The 17,655-nt window shown below is 51.7% G+C and overlaps 1 protein-coding gene across 1 annotated transcript in view; it reads right to left on the bottom strand.

Annotated features, from left to right (window-relative positions):
• The window catches only part of Kcnj12 (potassium voltage-gated channel subfamily J member 12), a 46,738-nt gene extending 29,728 nt beyond the window's left edge, over positions 1-17,010 (bottom strand). Inside the window, exon 1 of the mRNA XM_021177732.2 lies at positions 16,458-17,010. The gene's annotated coding sequence lies outside the window, so the exon portion shown is untranslated. The remainder of the gene's footprint in view (positions 1-16,457) is intronic.
• Positions 17,011-17,655: the final 645 nt, after the last annotated feature.

Below are 17,655 nucleotides of genomic sequence, written 5' to 3'. Positions count from 1 at the left end.
GGAAGGAAGGAAGGAAGGAAGGAAGGAAGGAAGGAAGGAAGGAAGGAAGGAGCAGTGTGAGGGAGATACTGAACTTTTAGACATTTACAGACAAGGAAACTGGGTTACAGGGAACCGGCCTGCAAATACTGGAGGTCTGGAATAGACTAATGGCCTGGACCTCAGCCCCTTCTCTACCCCAATGCAGTAAGCAGGACAGCAATGGCTGTTACTAGCCACTAGCAGTGCCCACACTGACGATGGCTCTGAGCTTAGAGAAACCACATTGCAGGGGTCATAGGTTTCAGTGAACCATCTCTGAGAGTCAAAAAGAGTAGAGAGAGACCCAGAAAGTAAAGCCCTGTACACCCCTGACCACTGTGGCCTCATCTGTGAAGTGAGAACTGAAGGACTCGGGGATTTGGGCCCAATGCCCTGAACAGAACAATACCCAGCAGTCAGCTGTGAAATGACAAGGTAGAGCTCCTCCCAGCCTGTGCCCACCAGATCCCATCACACCCCACAGGGCACTACAGTCCTTGAGCTGGATTAATGACCAGCAGACAGTGCTGGGCCCATAGCAAGAACATGGGAGCAAAGAGAAGAACTTGACCAAAGGAGAAGCCACCGAGGTTAAGGGAGTGGGAAGGGCCCATGAAAAACAAGGTGACATCCGGGAAGAGCCTGAGTTCCAGGAGAGAGTATATGAAACAGGTCATATTCAGGGAGATGCCAAGAATGGAGAGAGTTATGCAAGGCTAGTCCTGGGGTGTAGCCAACCATAGGAACACTTTGTGAGCCCTGAACGTGGGCTCTGAGGGCTGGACCCTTCAATCGTGGCTCAAGAGAGTACCAGAGGCCTCAGAGAGTCCTTCAAGCCTCTGTGAGCCTGTGGCCTCATACGCAAAGGACTAGAGAACTGAAGGACTAGTGTCTTGCAGGGTTGTGATGGAGATGCAGTATGTCAGCACACATGAACTTCTAGAGCCATGGTTCTCAGCCTTCCTAAGGCTGCAACCCCTTAATGCAGTTCCTCGTGGTGTGGCCCCACCACAACCCTCATAAAATTATTTTGGTTGCTACTTCATAACTATAATTTGGCTACTTTTAAAAATCATAATGTAAATTCTATTCCCCAACAGTCTTGTTTGTTTATTTTCTTTCTTTTTTTGTTTTGTTTGTTTTGTTTTTCAAGACAGGGTTTGTCTGTGTAGCCTTGGCTGTCCTGGAACTCACTCTGTAAATCAGTCTAGCCTGAAAGTCACAGAGATCTGCCTGCCTCTGCCTCTGCCTCTGCCTCCCAAGTGCTAAGATTAAAGGTATGCACCACCACCCAGCTCAGACTTTCTATGATCTTAGGCCTCTTGTGAAAGGGTCTCTGACCTACCCCCACAAAGGGGTCGCAATCCATAGGTTAAGAACTGATGTTCTAGACAGTTCAAGCTCCCACTCTGTAGGCTTCTGAGCCCAGAAGACCAGGATATGGCTGGGGTAGAGGTGGCTGGAAAGCCTGGACATGGAGAACAAGAGGTGCAGACTTACAAAGAAGACACAAGAGACGCCAGAGACACGTGGACTTGGTGTTATAGGCCCGGGGAACAGTTCTGTCCAAGTAGTGTGCTACCCTGGTGGGGCAGAACTTACATCGGATCAAAGAGCCCAGAGGGTGGCATTCCACTGGGACCCTTGTGCCTTGGATTCCTAGGCACTGTCCATACTGTCTTCTCCTCCTGTAGCTATCTGTGCATACAGGACCCCTCCCTCCCAGCCTAAGTTCAGATACACTGATGTGTGGTCATAGCACTGACCCTACCCTACACCACCCGGCCCTCAGGCCCTCCGCCTGGGTTCATCTACATCGGTGCGCGCTGCATAGTGTCTGCCACGTAAGGAGCCCGCCCTGTCTTCACTGCCTAGCTAAGGCCCCACCTTCTGAGCTCGCTGATCTAGCATCCCCTGTTTGAGGCTACTTGGGTTGTGAGGAAGGCATGGCTCTGTGACCATCCTCCCACCCCACACATCAGCACCCCAAAGCTGATGAGAGACAGGTGGCTTGGAGTCCCTCCAGAGCCAGGCTATTGCGGTGTCCTGCGGGAGGAGGCTTCTGTCAGTCCTCACGCCTAACAAACTGAAAGAGGGTAGGGACTGGCTAAGCTGTACTCCCTCAAAACAGCTGCAGCTGAAGGTGGAGCCCAGAGAGAAAAGCCCTGTGGGGCATTGGTCCGTCTGTCATTTCCTTGGCTTCCCATTACAGCAGCCAAACCAGCCTTCCCTGCGGAGCCCAGGCCAGTGGAGCTGGCACTACCCAGTGCACACATGCTGGCACACATGCAAGGATGATGACCCAGTCTGTAACCCAACAGAGAATGGCCCTCCTACTTTGTGCCTGCTTTCTCTTTACTGGCAACATCAATCACTCTGCCGCACCCTCTTCACTCTGACATCCTTCAGCTCATTTCCCTGATTTAATGGTCTCTGCTCACATGGTCATTCTCCCCTTGACACACAAGTTCTGTGGAGCAGGACTGTTTGTCACCCAGTGTCCTAGGTGTTAGGTGAATGGTCACCCCTGGAAAGACTCATTCCTAAAAAGTCTAGAGAGAGTCCAGTGGCAAAAGAGAGCCCTGGATATAGCAATAGATTCAGATAGCCGGAGCGGACGAGGACCCGTGGACAAGAGAGTGAGAATCCATCTATAGGAAAGGGCTGAGAAGATCAAATGAGCGGCTGTGGCATAGGCCAGTGAGTTCTCTTTTGATATTCTTGGAAAATCAAACCATCCACAAAATCTAAGGCTTTACTGGGAAGGCTTGGGCCCAGGATCTAGAGGGTGGGGACAAGCACCAGGGGCTAAATTAGAAATGATTGACAGATTCAGTAATGGGTTGGGGAGTGAGAGTTCAGGATGCATCCTGGCAGGTGCAGAAGTCTTTGTGTGGCTGGCAGCAGCCCCACAGCAGACTGAAATTGTGTACAGGGGCTTTGTATCCTTTGGCTCTTGTTCTCCTGAAGTCCCAGGGGACTTGGGTAGCAGTCAACTAATAATCTCTTTGGCTTTCAAGGGTACTCTAAGGGCCCTCCTAGGCTAGACCCTCCCCTGGGAACACAGATGCTCCCACAGCCCTTGTGAAGCTAGGACCCAAGATGCTCACCTACGAGCCTCTTGTGGTCAGTACCAACATCTGGGAGGCTTTCACTGGGTCACAGGAATCTGTGGAAATAGCCGCTTCTCCACAGGACCTGGGATTCTTAAAGCCAGATGGAGGAATGGATAGATCTGTGGGTGCATGGATGGATGGATGGATGGACGGACAGGTAGATGGATGGATGGATGGATGGATGGATGGATGGATGGATGGATGGATGAGGGTTGGGTGTGTACGTATGTATGTATGTATATGGTTAAAGAGTGAGAGTAGATGAATGGGTGGATAGATGGGGGTCAGGTGTATACGTGTATGTGCATTATGAATGTATGTACGTAAGGAGTGGGGGTGGGTAGATGGATGGGTGGATGGGGGTCAGATGTGTAAGTTTGTTCGTTTGTATGTATGTATGTATGTATGTATGTATGTGGGGGTAAGGAGTGGGAGTAGATAGATGAATGGGTAGATGAATGGAAGTCAGGTATATATATATGTGTGTGTATGTTTGTGCATGTATGCATGTATGTATATGATTAAGGAGTGGGGGTGGGTAGATGGGTGGATGGATGGAAAGATAGATGGGTGGATGGATGGATGGATGGATGACCAACAACTCAGTTGTCTCCTAACTACTAGATTCTTAAACTGTACATTGTGACCTTATATGGTAACTCAATGTAGGGTCCCAAAAAATGGCAATAGTAAGTATTTTGAACATGCAATGATCGAAACTCAATTCAAAGTCAGCATGTCATGAATCGTAGGTATTCATGCAGTGCACTCCCATGATCCATTGCACAATCACTGCAGCCTTGGTTCTGAACATCCCATGCCGCCTTGGCCCCAAGCCACACAGCACCAACAAAACACTGCTCGAAGCACCTTGCCTCAGATGTATGTTCTGAGCTTCAGCGCTTCTAATGCACACACAGTGTCCTCTTACAGAAACACAGTAGAGAACAAAGACTTTAGGTATTTTCTTATGATATGTCTCAGCATATAATTATCATATCTTTGATGTATGGTGGTTTGAGTGAGAAATGGCTCCATCGGTTCACGTTTGAACACGAGGCTCCCAGTTGGTGGCACTGTTTGGAAAGGTTATGGAGCTTTTAGTAGGTGGAGCCTTGCTGAAGAACATACTGGAGCGGGCTTGCAGGGTTTACAATTTCACCCTACTTCTGGTTCTCTCTCACACAGCTTCCTGCTGTATGGCCACATTGTGCCCTTCCCACTGTTGTGGACTCTCGCCCTCTACAAATGGAAACTAAAACAAGCTCTTCCTTAATCTACTTTCAGTCACAGAATTTTTTTTTGGGGGGGAGGGGTTGTTGTTGGTGGTGGTGGTGGGTTTTTTTGTTTGTTTGTTTTTCGAGACAGGGTTTCTCTGTATCGCCCTGGCTGTCCTGGAACTCACTCTGTAGACCAGGCTGGCCTCGAATTTAGAGACTGACCTGCCTCTGCCTCCCAAGTGCTGGGATTAAAGGCATGCTCCACTACCGCCTGGCTTTTTTTTTTTTTTAAGAATTCTTTATTTTTATGTATAGGAGTACACTGCAGCTGCCTTCAGAAGAAATCTTACTTTCTGTGGCAAGATGGTTTTGAGATTTGCCTGGTATTTCAGGCAAGAGACTGAATTTATACTTAGTTAACTTCCTCATTCTGATGTATTAACTTTCTAGGTCTCCATCCAGCCCTGGCTGTCACTGTGCCCTCTAAATAGCAGGTTCTGGTAATGATTCAGTTAGGTCGAAGGGAATAATTCTTTGCGATTTTGAGAGCCCACCTGGTGTCACACTATTGAGGGACCACCTCAGCAGAGCTTGTGCATGCCACAGCCACTTGATGCTTTATTTGACAACACAACTTTTGACAGCAAGGGCTTTCATTTCCCTTGGTTTAGACATCATCCAGGCTGGCATCTTCCTGTGGCTCATGCTGAGAGTTAGCTCTCTGGGGAGGGCGTTCTTGGATCTTCATCCTATCCCACTGGTTGGTCAATAAGTCAGATGGTTAGTTCCTGCCACCATGTCTCTCTTCTTGTCCTTCTGGGTCATCACAGCTGACTCAAAGGACAGGGAGCTGATACTCCTTTGCAGATTCCAAAACCAAAGTGCAGTGAGGCTGTGCGGTGACCAACCTGCCTCCTTCATTCTGTGTGCCCAGTGCCCAAGATTGATACTCATAGCACCTGGTTTTCTCCAAAGCCCATTGTCACTGGACTTGTGGCCCAAACATTTGCTTGCCTGCCACCAGGCATGTCCCGGGGCGGGGGGGGCGGGGTGGGGGAGGGATGTGCTGAATTGATGATGTCAGTGTCTTGGTCCTTCCAGGCTATTATCAGGATATTTGGGGAGACTTTGGCATGCACATGGTGCCAGTGTTTCTTGAGAAGTGGTATGACATCTCCCTGAGAGTTGGCATCTAAATAGAACCATGAAATGACTGTTACTAGATCTGCTGGTGCCGGGCCCTGTGCGTTCACTGCTTCCAGATGTTATCTCATTTGATTATCGCATTAAGCTCAGTGTCCTAGACAGGCTAGGGATGAGGCTGGGGAGGCAGATGGTCAGTCCAGATGTCAGTCAACATCCAAAAGCCATGAAGAGAGGTCTCCGTGTCTGAAGAGAAGCCTGAAGAAAGCTGTGGGCTGGTGGGAGGTGCCTGGCCCGAGGTCTTCTCCCAGGACGTTAGACATCCCGTTTGGCTGGGAGTAGTAGAACTGGCCACGAGCACCATAAGCTGCACTGGACCAGATTTAAGTGGGGGCTGCCCCCTTTCTGTGTGACTCGAAGCTAGCAGCGGCATCTCTCTAAGCCTCAATTCTGTACTCTGAAAAATAGGGCAAAATCTCCCTGTCACACTGATAGTTCCAGAGGAGTGCTTGACCACACCTTAGAGCTGTTTTAAAATTCTAGAGGGTAGGGGACCTTTTCATAGGCAGAGAAACTGAGGCTTCAGAGAGAGGAGACACTGCCAGGCATCATACTCAGCCTGTGTGATCGGAGGCTTTTCATCCCCCTGTGGTTCCAACTTCTGAATGTGGGCCGGTCCAGTCAGCTTCGTCCTTGCTCTGGATCAGGTTGGAGGTCAGAAAGATCATTTCTTGGGCCCTTTTGGTCTGGGATCCTGGGGCAGGGCCATGGTTGAGGTCAAGGCATTTCCGAGTTTCTCAGAGTACCTCCGATAACTACTTTCACAGGGCTGTCACTGACTTCTTCAAATGCTCCACATTCTGGGAGCCAATTGGCCTTAACAGCTGTGCTCCTAGACTCTAGTTATGGAAGATGGGCACAGCAGGCTTTTCAAGAATTTGTTTACAGATTTATGATGCCCTGGAATGCCATGGGCTGAGACTCACTGCTTGTGGGCAGGGCTTCTTCAACCTTTCCCACCTGGGGTTACTTTTACCCAAGACATTTCCATGTGATCCTGGTATAGAGGTATACCAGATGGGCTAAGCACTTATTAGTTGTAAATCATGAAGAAATTTATTTTAAGCAACTCTTTTGAATATGTGCAGTTTCATCATTTAATAAAGATTAAAGCAAATTTGCATACTAATGAGATGGACATACTTGATTTTACATAAATAATTAAATCCTAGCTGAATGTTGGAGACTCTAGGTCATGGAGTATCTACAACATTTTTCAGAGTTGATAGATATTTTGATTTTATAAATGTCAGTGGTGAGAATGCCTTCATGCATAAATACAGGGTACAAAATGGCACAAGTATATTTAGGGTCATTTCAGGAATGATTGAAAATTCTGCTCTGATCTCAAGCCAAGATTCATTTCAACTTTTTAAAAAATAAGATTTGATGTTTTAATTTAAAGCAGGGTCTCACTGTGCAGCCCTGGCCTAGAACTCCTAATAGACCAGGTTAGCCTTCAAATCACAGACATCCATCTGTTTCTGTCTCTTGAGTATAGGGATTAAAGGTGTGCACTACCATGTCTGGCGGCAGTAATATATATATATATATATATATATATATATATATATATATGGTTTTTTTTTATTTCACATGTATGAGTGTTTTGCCTGCATGTGTCTCTATGTACCACACGTATAGAGCTGGTACCCTTGGAGGTTAGAAGAGGGCATCAGATCCCTCGGAACTGAAGTTACAGACAGTTGTAAGCCACAGGAAGATGCCAGCCTGGATGATGTCTAAACCAAGGGAAATGAAAGCCCTTGCTGTCAAAAGTTGTGTTGTCAAATAAAGCATCAAGTGGCTGTGGCATGCACAAGCTCTGCTGAGGTGGTCCCTCAATAGTGTGACACCAGGTGGGCTCTCAAAATCGCAAAGAATTATTCCCTTCGACCTAACTGAATCATTACCAGAACCTGCTATTTAGAGGGCACAGTGACAGCCAGGGCTGGATGGAGACCTAGAAAGTTAATACATCATATACATCAGAATGAGGAAGTTAACTAAGTATAAATTCAGTCTCTTGCCTGAAATACCAGGCAAATCTCAAAACCATCTTGCCACAGAAAGTAAGATTTCAGGGCTGGAGAGATGGCTCAGCAGTTAGGAGCACTGGCTGCTATTCCAAAGGACTCAGATTCAATTCCCAGCACCCACATGGAAGCTTACAGCTGTCTGTGGCTCCAAATTCAGAGAATCTGACACTCTCACACAGACATACATGCAGGCAAAATACCAGTGCACATAAAATTAAAAATTAAAAAAAATTGTACACGGGGCCCACCCTTCCATGTGCCCAGGCTATGTACGAATTCAGATTGCTCAAAACCACTCCAGAAAGAGAGGACCACTCCTGTCTCTGTGCTCCCAAAAGGAGACTGGACAGAGCGTCAGAGCCATCTGCCAAAGACTCATACATGGGAAATAGCAAAAACCAAAACAGAACCCTAATGCCATGTGTTTCCAAAGGATACTGCCCCAAAGTACATCTTTTCTTTCCTTGTAAATGGTGGTGGTGACAGCTGTGGTGTGCACATGCACGTGTGTACCAGGGCACACTTGTAGAGGACAAAGGACAAGTTTCAGTCACCACTTTGTTCTTCCATCTTTAAATGGGTTCTGGGGGTTGAGGCTTACATGGTAAGTGCCTTTTGAGCTGGTCCATCTTATTAACCTGTTTTTTTTGTGTGTGTGTTTTAAGATTGTATTTTTCTGGTGTTGGAGGTATAGATCAACGGCAAGAGGACTTATGTACCATGCATGAGACCCTAGAGTCCATCCCTAACTAAGGAGAGAGAGAGAGAGAGAGAGAGAGAGAAATTCTAATAACAGAAAATTCCATATCATAAAAACTTAGCTTGCACAAAATTATTAAAAATAATCTATTCATGTTCAGACTCTGTATATAAGTTAGAGTTGGAAAAAAAACACGTGGATTTCATATGCAGGCTTGGGTTCCCTTCCCAAGACATCTTATCACACATATTCTAAAAACCTGAAAGACACTTCTGAAATTCAATGCAGGTTGAAGCCCAGCTTTCAGGTCACACCATATCAACCCCCAACACGGCAGCACCAGGACCCATTTGGGGCTTGTGCTGCCTACTGTTCACTTCTACCTTCTCCTGGGCCTCACCCCTGACCCAGACAGAAGAGAAGGTATGTGGACGTGGTTGCCTTCCTTGCTCTAGGGTTTCCATTTTGTAGAGGCAGACTCTGGGGCACAGGTTCATGCAAAGGTTCCCAGTATTCCCGATCACCACCATCCCCCTGTTTCCTAAATCTATTCCCTAACAACCTCTACCTACTTAGGGTGTTTTGGCCCAGCTGCAGCTAGGCCGAAGACCAGTAGGAGGCAAATGGGTCAGGAGAGGACAGAACCTGGTAGTGTGGGTCCAAGCATTTGCTACAAGGTTAAGCTCAGGACCCCAACTGGTTACAGCTGAGCTGCCTAGGCCCAGTCCAGCTCACAGTCAGTAAAGCAAAGAGAGGGGATGGTGGGTATGTTCTGTCATGTGAGCTGGGGGCCTGGGCCACTGTGGGACCACCACAAGGGCTCCTGGGGACACACCCAGTGGTCCTCAGGTTTCCTAGGGCCCAGGGAAAGTCCTGGCTGCTTTGACCAAACAGGTGTTGCCGACAGCTTGAGACCCAGCAGGTGAGGTGTTGGCATGGCCAAACCTCCGGCTGCAAAATGGAGGGGGTGTCAGAGGAGAGGAAGCCGCCCTATCCTGCCCTGACCACAGAGCCAAGTACAAAGGGCAGGAAATGATGATGTCTTGAGAAAAGGGAAGCATTGGTACCCATTTCACAAGAGGGAATACTGAGGCTTGGCACATAAGAACATTCGTGATCATTATCACCTCCCCCTGGAATCAGGGCATCACACAATATCTAAACAGCATCTTCTTTCACATCAAACTAGGATTCGGGAATGTCAGGGGACTAAGCAAGTGAGGGGCCACACAGAGGCAGGGTTGATAGTAGCGGCAGCCTTCCCCCAGGCAGGGGACTAACCATGTCTGAAGAAGGACCCAGTGGCCCTTCCTCTAGAAGGTCAAGAAAAGGCAGTCAGTGAAGCAGGGACTTCCCCACTTTAAGAAAAAGAGGTGGGCACTTCCCCCTTCAGATCCAAGCAAGACTTTCTCTGTCCTGAGGGAGTTAGCTAGCCCTACGTTCCACAGCACTGACAGATTTGGGAGGGAGCTGAGCTCTTGGAGGAGATTAAAACACACAGCCCCCAGGTACCCCTACACTCTTTGAACCCGAATTCTGGGAATGGCAGGGTCTAAACTCCCTGGGGTCTCAGGAAGGATCTAGAACCTCTCTTGGGGTTAAGCTGTTCCAATTTTGCAATTCCAGGTTCCCTGCCTCAGACTGGTAAAACTTCACAAAGAACCCATGATGTGTGAACTCAATGGCTCTGCAAGTTCAAAGGCTCCACGACTGGGATCCGCAGACTCGGTGACTCAGCCCTCATCTCGGAGACAGGAATGGAGCCCTGGGCTCAGTGGGCACTGGGCACCACATGGCCAGGATCCTGAAGCAGGGAACCAAGGGATGCATGGGTGGGGGAAGGGGAGAGGAATGGAGAGAACAGCTACATTTACAAAGCACTGAGAAAGACAGTCACCCAGAGAACAAGGAGCATGGGGGGAGGGGGAGTGCAGAACTGAGTAGGGACTCATTTTCTACTCTTACTATTTAATTGTACCATGCAACACTCCCATAATTAAAGACTGTAATAATTAACAAAGGAATATGACCAAGTCCATGACTCCTTCTCTTGCTTGTCTATTTTATCTTCCCCAACCCTGAGAGATATCAGCCCCATGGGGCCCTCCACAAGGGAGGGCTTGTGTGCATCCATGGCCCCAGCCTCTCAGCACAGGGCATAGCACGTGCGTGCGCCCAAAGCTATTTGTTGAAAGTATAAATGATGCTAAAATTTGACATCCTCGGGGCCTGCGTCATAGCACTTGACAAGTCAAGACCTCTAGGATTCTCAGAGAAGGGAAAGGATGGAAGAGAAGAAAAAGAAATGCCCAGAGCTGGGCCAGACACTAGTACAAAGGAGGAGTCACCTCCAGGTGACCAGGTCACCCTGAGCTTGCTCCAGCCCTCCCAGGTCAATTTCTACCAAGTTGAAATGGAACCTCCCCCTCCTGCTGGAGACTCTAGAGCCTCAGGGGCCAACAATGCTTCTCTGCCTTCCATGTGACCTCACCAGGCCAGGCCAAGCCCCCGCAGGCTTCCACATCCTCTCATAAGCCTGAGTGGAAGGCTGGCCTTGGCCTGGAACCAGAAGCCCAGAGGCAGAGGTCGGGGCAGGGGGGTGGTGCAGCGGCTGCCACCCAGAACGCCAGCTGCTGGCAGTGATTTATTTTTGCTTTAAGTGCTGAAGAATTGCAGGGCTGGAGCAGCCAGCTTAGGGGGGCCTGAGCTGCAGCTGGAAAGAGGGGGAGGTAGGCAGGGGTGAGGGCATGCCTCTGGCCTGGGTCCCATGGCTTCTCTAGGCCTCTCTACTGCCCTCTCAGACTCGCTGGCACACATAGCCCAACACCCCAGCTTCCATTCACCCCACCCCCACCCCATCACCAAGTCTCCACACAGCTCAAAAGAGGGCAGAGGACAGAGATACCAAACTCACTTCTAAAGGACTATGAGACCCTTCTCTGGCCTCAGGGGACCCACTCCCACAAGGTCATGTCACCCCCACCAGAAAGGAGAATTGCCCAAGGCTCCGGTTCAACCTTGACTTGGTCCCTCCTTTGTCTCCAGGTGAGCCTCAGAAGACAGGACCCCAAGCCCCTTCTACCCAGTCACCAGAAGCCATGGAGATATCCAGGAAAGAAGAGGAAGGCCACGCACTGACCACAAGAAAATGTCATGTTTTTCTTCACCACAGGGGACAAGCCTAAGTTGTTGACTGCAAATCTGAAGAACTAGAACATGTATAAAACATGGAGGTCATGTTCAAGGGACTGGAATGGGAGAGTAAGAAGCACAGCCCAAACTCCAGTGGCCAGTGAGAGTCAGGGTGCCCCATGCCACCTCTCAAGGCCAGGCAGAATTAGGAAAGCAGGTAGCAAAACCCACTGCCTAGGAGAATGGCGAGGACCCAAAAGTCACCTAGGCCGGCCTCCGTGTGCTCACACTTACAATAAGACTCACTACTCCCGTGCAGCTGGGGTGGGGCTATCCTGAGCTGGGGGCAGCCAGGCTCAAACAGGAGACAGTGTGAACAGAAAAGCTCCAGCCAGACTGCTCCAGACTGCTCCAGACTGGTCCAGACTGGTTCAGACTGATCCAGACTGGTCCAGACTCTACTCTTCCTGCTCAGCTGCAGGCTGTCAGGTCAAGGGTTCAAAGCACACCCCTGGCCCCCAGGCCAACACAGGAACTACACTGGCACCTCCAGAGACTCTGTAGCCTCACCTGCAGATGCGCACAGTTGCCACCACGACAAGATGAGCGCAGCCTGGAAGGCAGTAGACAGCTGAGACCGCACACCCACCCACTGTATGTACTGAGCACCTGCTGTCCGCTGCCTATTGCCATTGGCCCGATGGGCACAGCTGTGGGCTTATAGCCCAAGACAATGAAGAAAATAGAAAATGAAAACACTAGGGGCAGATGGCACTGGGTTCTACGGTGAGAAAACAGTGGTACAGAGGGGAAGAGGCATAGCTTTGCTGCCATGAGGAATTGTGGGGACGGGCTACAGGAAAGAAGTGGCATTGGGCAGCACATTGAGTGTGGAAAGGAAAGGATCATGTGCAGACCTGGGAAGGAGTGGTCCAGATGAGGGAATGGTGCAGGCATAGGCCCTGATGGAGCCCAGGCCTGCCATGTTCAAATCATGGCAAAGAGGGCCGGGAAAGAAGCAGAAGCAAGTGCACACAGTGAGTGAGGCCACTGAAATGCTGCCACCCAGAGCCAGTCAAGCACACAGTAGGTACCTGAGCCACAATGGTCTGCCACTCCATACCTTTTACTGTTTATCCTCTAACCATCTCCAAGTCTGAGTTCTTCCAAGAGACGGGGCCACAGGTGAGGAATAGAGGAGACCCTTCAGCTGCCCAAAGCTTGTAGGGGACATTAGGGGGCTTCCAAGCCAGACCCACAAGGCCACACCCACCCTCAAGAAACAGCTGATACCCAGCAAGAGCAAAGTTGCTCCTGGGGCAGCTGAGAAAGGCACCCATCCCTATGCCTGCTGGCCAGGCCCACGAAGCCCTGTTTGGTACGATAGGCCCGAAGGCTAATGAGGGTGCGGGGCCAGGATCTCTGAGGTCCCCACAGCCTCACACTGCCTCTGTTGTTGTCACCTCAGCAGTCAAGCAGGAACACGTGAGCTTTAGGACATCTCTGGGTGAGAATGGGCACAGGGAACAGCTCAGAGTAGGAGGCCAGCATCCGAGGCCACCTCCACGGAAGGCCACCTCTCCCTAACCAGTTTGCCTTGCAGCTAAAGGGTGACTGGGCTACACTGTGATCCCCAAGGCTTGGGCACCAGAAGTCCACATGGACTTCTCCATCATGGGGTCCCCTCTGGAGACTCCCAGTCTTGCCAAGCCTACAATACCCTTATAGGCATGTTTAAAGGCTCTCTTCCCCTTCTCCATCCTGGGTGTCCCAGGGCTTCCAGGCTTCAGTCCCAGCAACTGAAGGAGCACCTATGTGTTTCTTGCCCCACCAACCTCTCAAACACCCCACATTTGCAACTCAAACCAAATCTTCCCTACACAGTGAAACTGACTTATGGAACGGTTCCTTACTGTTTCTGTATGCGGGACACTCCAGAGCTCACACCCACTACAGCTCTGGCCTCATCACAAGACGGCTGCCACTGAAGCCGCAGGGAACATTTATGGAACACTAACCTCATGCCAGGCTTCATCAGGTCCCAAAGAAGTAACTTCCTGGGAGATAGGGAGGCAGGCAGGCCCTAGGGCTTAGTGGAAACTTCCCCGAGGGTAGATACTGCCCTCAGTAAATGTATCTGTGAGCAACGGAAAGGTGCAGCCTGTCCCTGGGAGGGCCCTAAGCTCTGGGTCAGAAGCACACAGGCTACCACAGAAGCTCCAACACCTCCTGGCCTCTGTTCCCATCCATATAGTGGAGAGAATACAAGCCTCTGCACTGGCAGGCCATTAACAAATTAAATTAGCTGGCCCAGCTCTGGGCCCTCAACTCCTTCCTGGGGCCAGTTCCTCTGGAAAAGCCCCTTTGTCACCACAGCCCCTCTGAAGCATCAGCAGCCATGCTTGAACCCAGTCCCAGACAGCTCCCTTCGTTCTTGCTTTATCTACCGTTTTTCCCTGCTGTCTGCCCCCTTACCCTCTGCTCCCCGGCAACCCTCCCGAGATGTAGGCTTAGCTTCCCCCTCCTGCTGCCCATGAGCTGCCCCCTTGTCTGCCTCTCATCAGTGTCAGTCCCTGGCAGGACTCCAATGACAGTCCACAGGGGAGGGGTAACTGTGCCCATGTTTCACTCACAGCACAGCCCTGGACACAGCCCAGCCACCAGGCCCAGCTGCATCTGTTGCAGGAAGGGTCTTGCCCAGAGCAGGAGTTAGGATTAGGGAATTGAGAGCGACTATTGAGCAAAGCTCACAGTATATTAGCAGACCCTGCCCAGGGGCTGGCAAGGACCACAGAGATGGCTGAGACTGATGACGCAGTCACTTCCACAATAGCTTTGTGCCAAAGCCTTTGGGTGCCATGACTGGTCATACCAACTATGGCCCCAGGCACCAGAGGCCTGACTGAGCCAGAGGAAACTGTCTGCCGGCTGTACTGGCCCCAGTGTCGCAGAACCTAGAGGTGCCACTGTGGCCAGTGTTGTTACTGTTATTGCAGCCATGTTAGTTCACTGTTAGAGGGCCACTTAGTACTGCCCAGTCCTGCCTAGGGCAGAGCAGAGAGAAACACAGGAGTCTGCATAAAAGCCTTCTGATTTGAGGAAAATGAGGCAAGCCTTCTGTTTTGACCTAACATGTTGCATGGCTCTGGAAGCACCTGCCGCAGATACCTCTCCCAACACAGCACAGCCTCCTAAACCTCCCTCCACTAGACACACATCTACAGGGGACCTTGCCTAGAGAGCTCAGTGATAGAGGACAAATCCATCACGCCATTGTGCCCACCCAACCCAAGACAGATGGGAACAATTAGGGCTTGAAGTACACAAATGTCAGTCCTGTGTGAACACTGTATTTACAAGGCACTTTCTGTATGCATATAGCAGTATCTCAATGGAGAAGATGGTCCAGCAACACCAGCTCTACCTACCTTGTCCCTAAGGATGTCTGAACCTTCCCCCCACCCCTGTTCCCACAATGCTGAGGCTGGTCTGGTGGGCCATATGCCCACAGCCATGCATTTATTTTCACAAGTGGCTCAGCCTATCCAGGGTCACCTGCTATGACAAAGACCCTGTGTCTCCTGACCAATTGGAGGGACCCCTTAAACACAACTGATGATTTCAGAAGAACTGAGAAGTCTCTTTGGGGTTCCCCTACAGGCCCTAAAGGGATACAGAGGAAGGAAGGAATATTCAAGGAGAAGCCTGGTACTCAGATCTGCCTCCCCTCCCTGGCTCTCTCCTGTTCATGAGCAGATTTTAGTGAAGGGGTCCCAAATCAGGCACCTGGTGCAGTGCCAGGCTGGAGTGAGTCTAGACAGGTGGGACAGCAGCCAGGGCGGGCTTTTGCTTATCTCTCAAAGAGTGTGTAAAGGCTGGGAGCCTAAGCCTTGTGGGTTTCCACCTTGGAGGAGGCGGCAGCTGATTTCTGTGAGCATGTGGGCACCTAGGCAATCCAGGGAGCTGAAGCCAGTGCTCAGGAGGTGGATGCCAAGGCCAGGAGGTCCCTAGATCATTACTGCCAGCTTCAGGCTTGGGTACAGGTAGTAAGGAAGAAACTAGAAAGGGCCAATGACAGTATCACACTCTGGGAATGGCCAGAGGGGCAGCCCCAATCCCACCAGGTCTATGCAGTAGGGCGGCAGAACCTCCTAGAACTGGAGGCCTTCACCAAACGACACTTTTTTGTGAGCTCTAAGGTAGTCATAGGACATGTGCACAAATTAAGACAGGGACAGGTGACCCGGTGTTGGGTGTGTAGGGCCTCAGCTCTCCCGCTCTCCCCACAAAGCTCTTCCTAGGCTCGCCATCCCAGCTGCCTCTTCCAAAGGGTGCAGTTCCCCCACAGAACACCAGAATAGACTTGTGCGTCTAGGAGAGACTCTTTGCACTGAGCCCCTTTTGGGGTTTCTCAAGACCAAATTTAAGAAGCAAAAGGTGCCCTGGACTTGCAGGCTAGATGGATGGTTAAGAACCACCTCCAGAATATTTTGACTCCATTACAGCACAGGCGATGGGAAAGAAATGTCTCCAAAGATCCCAGGTCTTAGCAGGGAGCATTCTCAGGTCGCTAGCCGAACCTGTGCACTCACTCTGTACCCCATCTTGATCACAGGTCTCTCGGGTAAGGTCACGCCTAGGACCGATGCCGCGCGCAAAAGTGGCTCCGCCCGCTGCCTTACGAGCCCCCTCAATCCAGCCGGCCGAGGGTAATCAAGCGCTCCTCAAAGTTTCCGAGAGCCGCCCCTCCCGCCCCCGAAACACACATATACACCCCGGGAAAGACGTTAGCCCGGAGCAAAGTTCCCTGGGTGGCTGTAGCCCGAAACATGGCAGGGGAAGAAAAGCTCTCTGTCAGCATTTCATCTGGTGGTTCACCACGGGAAAGGAGAAAAAGGAACGGAGGGAGCTCTTCTGCCTCACCTTCCCTGTTGCTGCACCACCCCTCGCTCACCCGGGGCGGGAAGCTGTCTGCGGGGAACTGGGGCCGAGCGGGTGGGCCGTGCGCCCGCGGCCGCGCTCTTACCTCGGTCAGTGGCCGGGGCGCGGCGCGTCCCGCGTCCTCCAAGCTCCGCGCGGCCGTTCCCGGTCCCGGCCGCCGCTGCGCTGGCTGCATTGCCACCGTTGCCGCCGCCGCCTCAGCGCAGCCCCTGGGAGCGCTCCACGCCGAGGGGCGCGTCGCTCCCGGGCGCTGGGTGCCACCAGCCAGCCATAGGTCGGGGGCGCACGCCCAGACGGCGCCCCCAGCCACTCGGCGCTCGCTCCGGGCTCGCCGCTGGCTTCTGTCGCTCAGTCCCGCGACAAGAAGCGCCGACCCACCCCCTCCCCCGCCGCAGTTATCTGATCCCGGGCAGGGCCGGGCGCGCTCCCCTGAGCCGGGTGTGGGTGTCCTGCACCTCCCAGCGGGCTTCGATCGTACAGGGCACCCTCCCCCGGCGACCGTTCTCAGGGAGGCGGTGGCAGCGCAGTCGCGGCGTGGCCGGGGGAAGACGGGGAACGAGGAATGGAGGGCGAGGAGGCGGCGGGAGGCAGAAGCTCTGCGCGCACCCAGCTCCGCGCCCCGCTGCCACAGTAGCCCTTCTCGGTAACTCCTCCAACTCTCCGCCAAAAGCACGCCCGCCCTGCGCCGCGGCGCCGCTGATCCCGCCCACCACCGCCCTGGCCTGGCCCGGTGGCCCCTCTTGGCCCCAGCTGCCCCCCACACGCACCAGCCACTTGCGCACTGGAGCGCGCGCGCGCGAACACATACGCGCGCACGCGCGTGGCACACACACACACACACACACACACACCCATACACACACATCTTCCTGGGGACACGCGCACACACAGGTGCATGGCGAGCATATATTAAATACTCAGACTACAGGCAGGCAAGGGAATCTGGACGGGCTGCACACAGCAGGATAGCAAGCTCAGGCGACACCTGCACGAGATGCATGTGATGAGGAGCGCGGTGGCTAAGGTGCACAGGTGCATTCATAGTCACATATGCACGGGGTGGGATCAGTCAACACATCCACACAGGCTCGCTTCTGAGCTCACGCGTTCTTTCCCCTTACACACCAAGCACAGGGTCACAGGCACACCCCACCCTCTTTAAACACCATATCGCTTCTTCCCATCATGTGTTGTATTTAGCTTTCATCTCTTGCTTTTACTGTGCTCCTCCTTCTGGCCTCTCTGCTGATTTGATTCCATGTGACTCCCCTCCCCTTGCCCAC

This window comes from Mus caroli, chromosome 11 (assembly GCF_900094665.2).
Source record: "Mus caroli chromosome 11, CAROLI_EIJ_v1.1, whole genome shotgun sequence".
Lineage (NCBI taxonomy): Eukaryota > Metazoa > Chordata > Mammalia > Rodentia > Muridae > Mus > Mus caroli.
The sequence above is the reverse complement of the archived record's forward strand: the minus strand, read 5'-3'. Positions and strand labels throughout refer to the sequence as shown.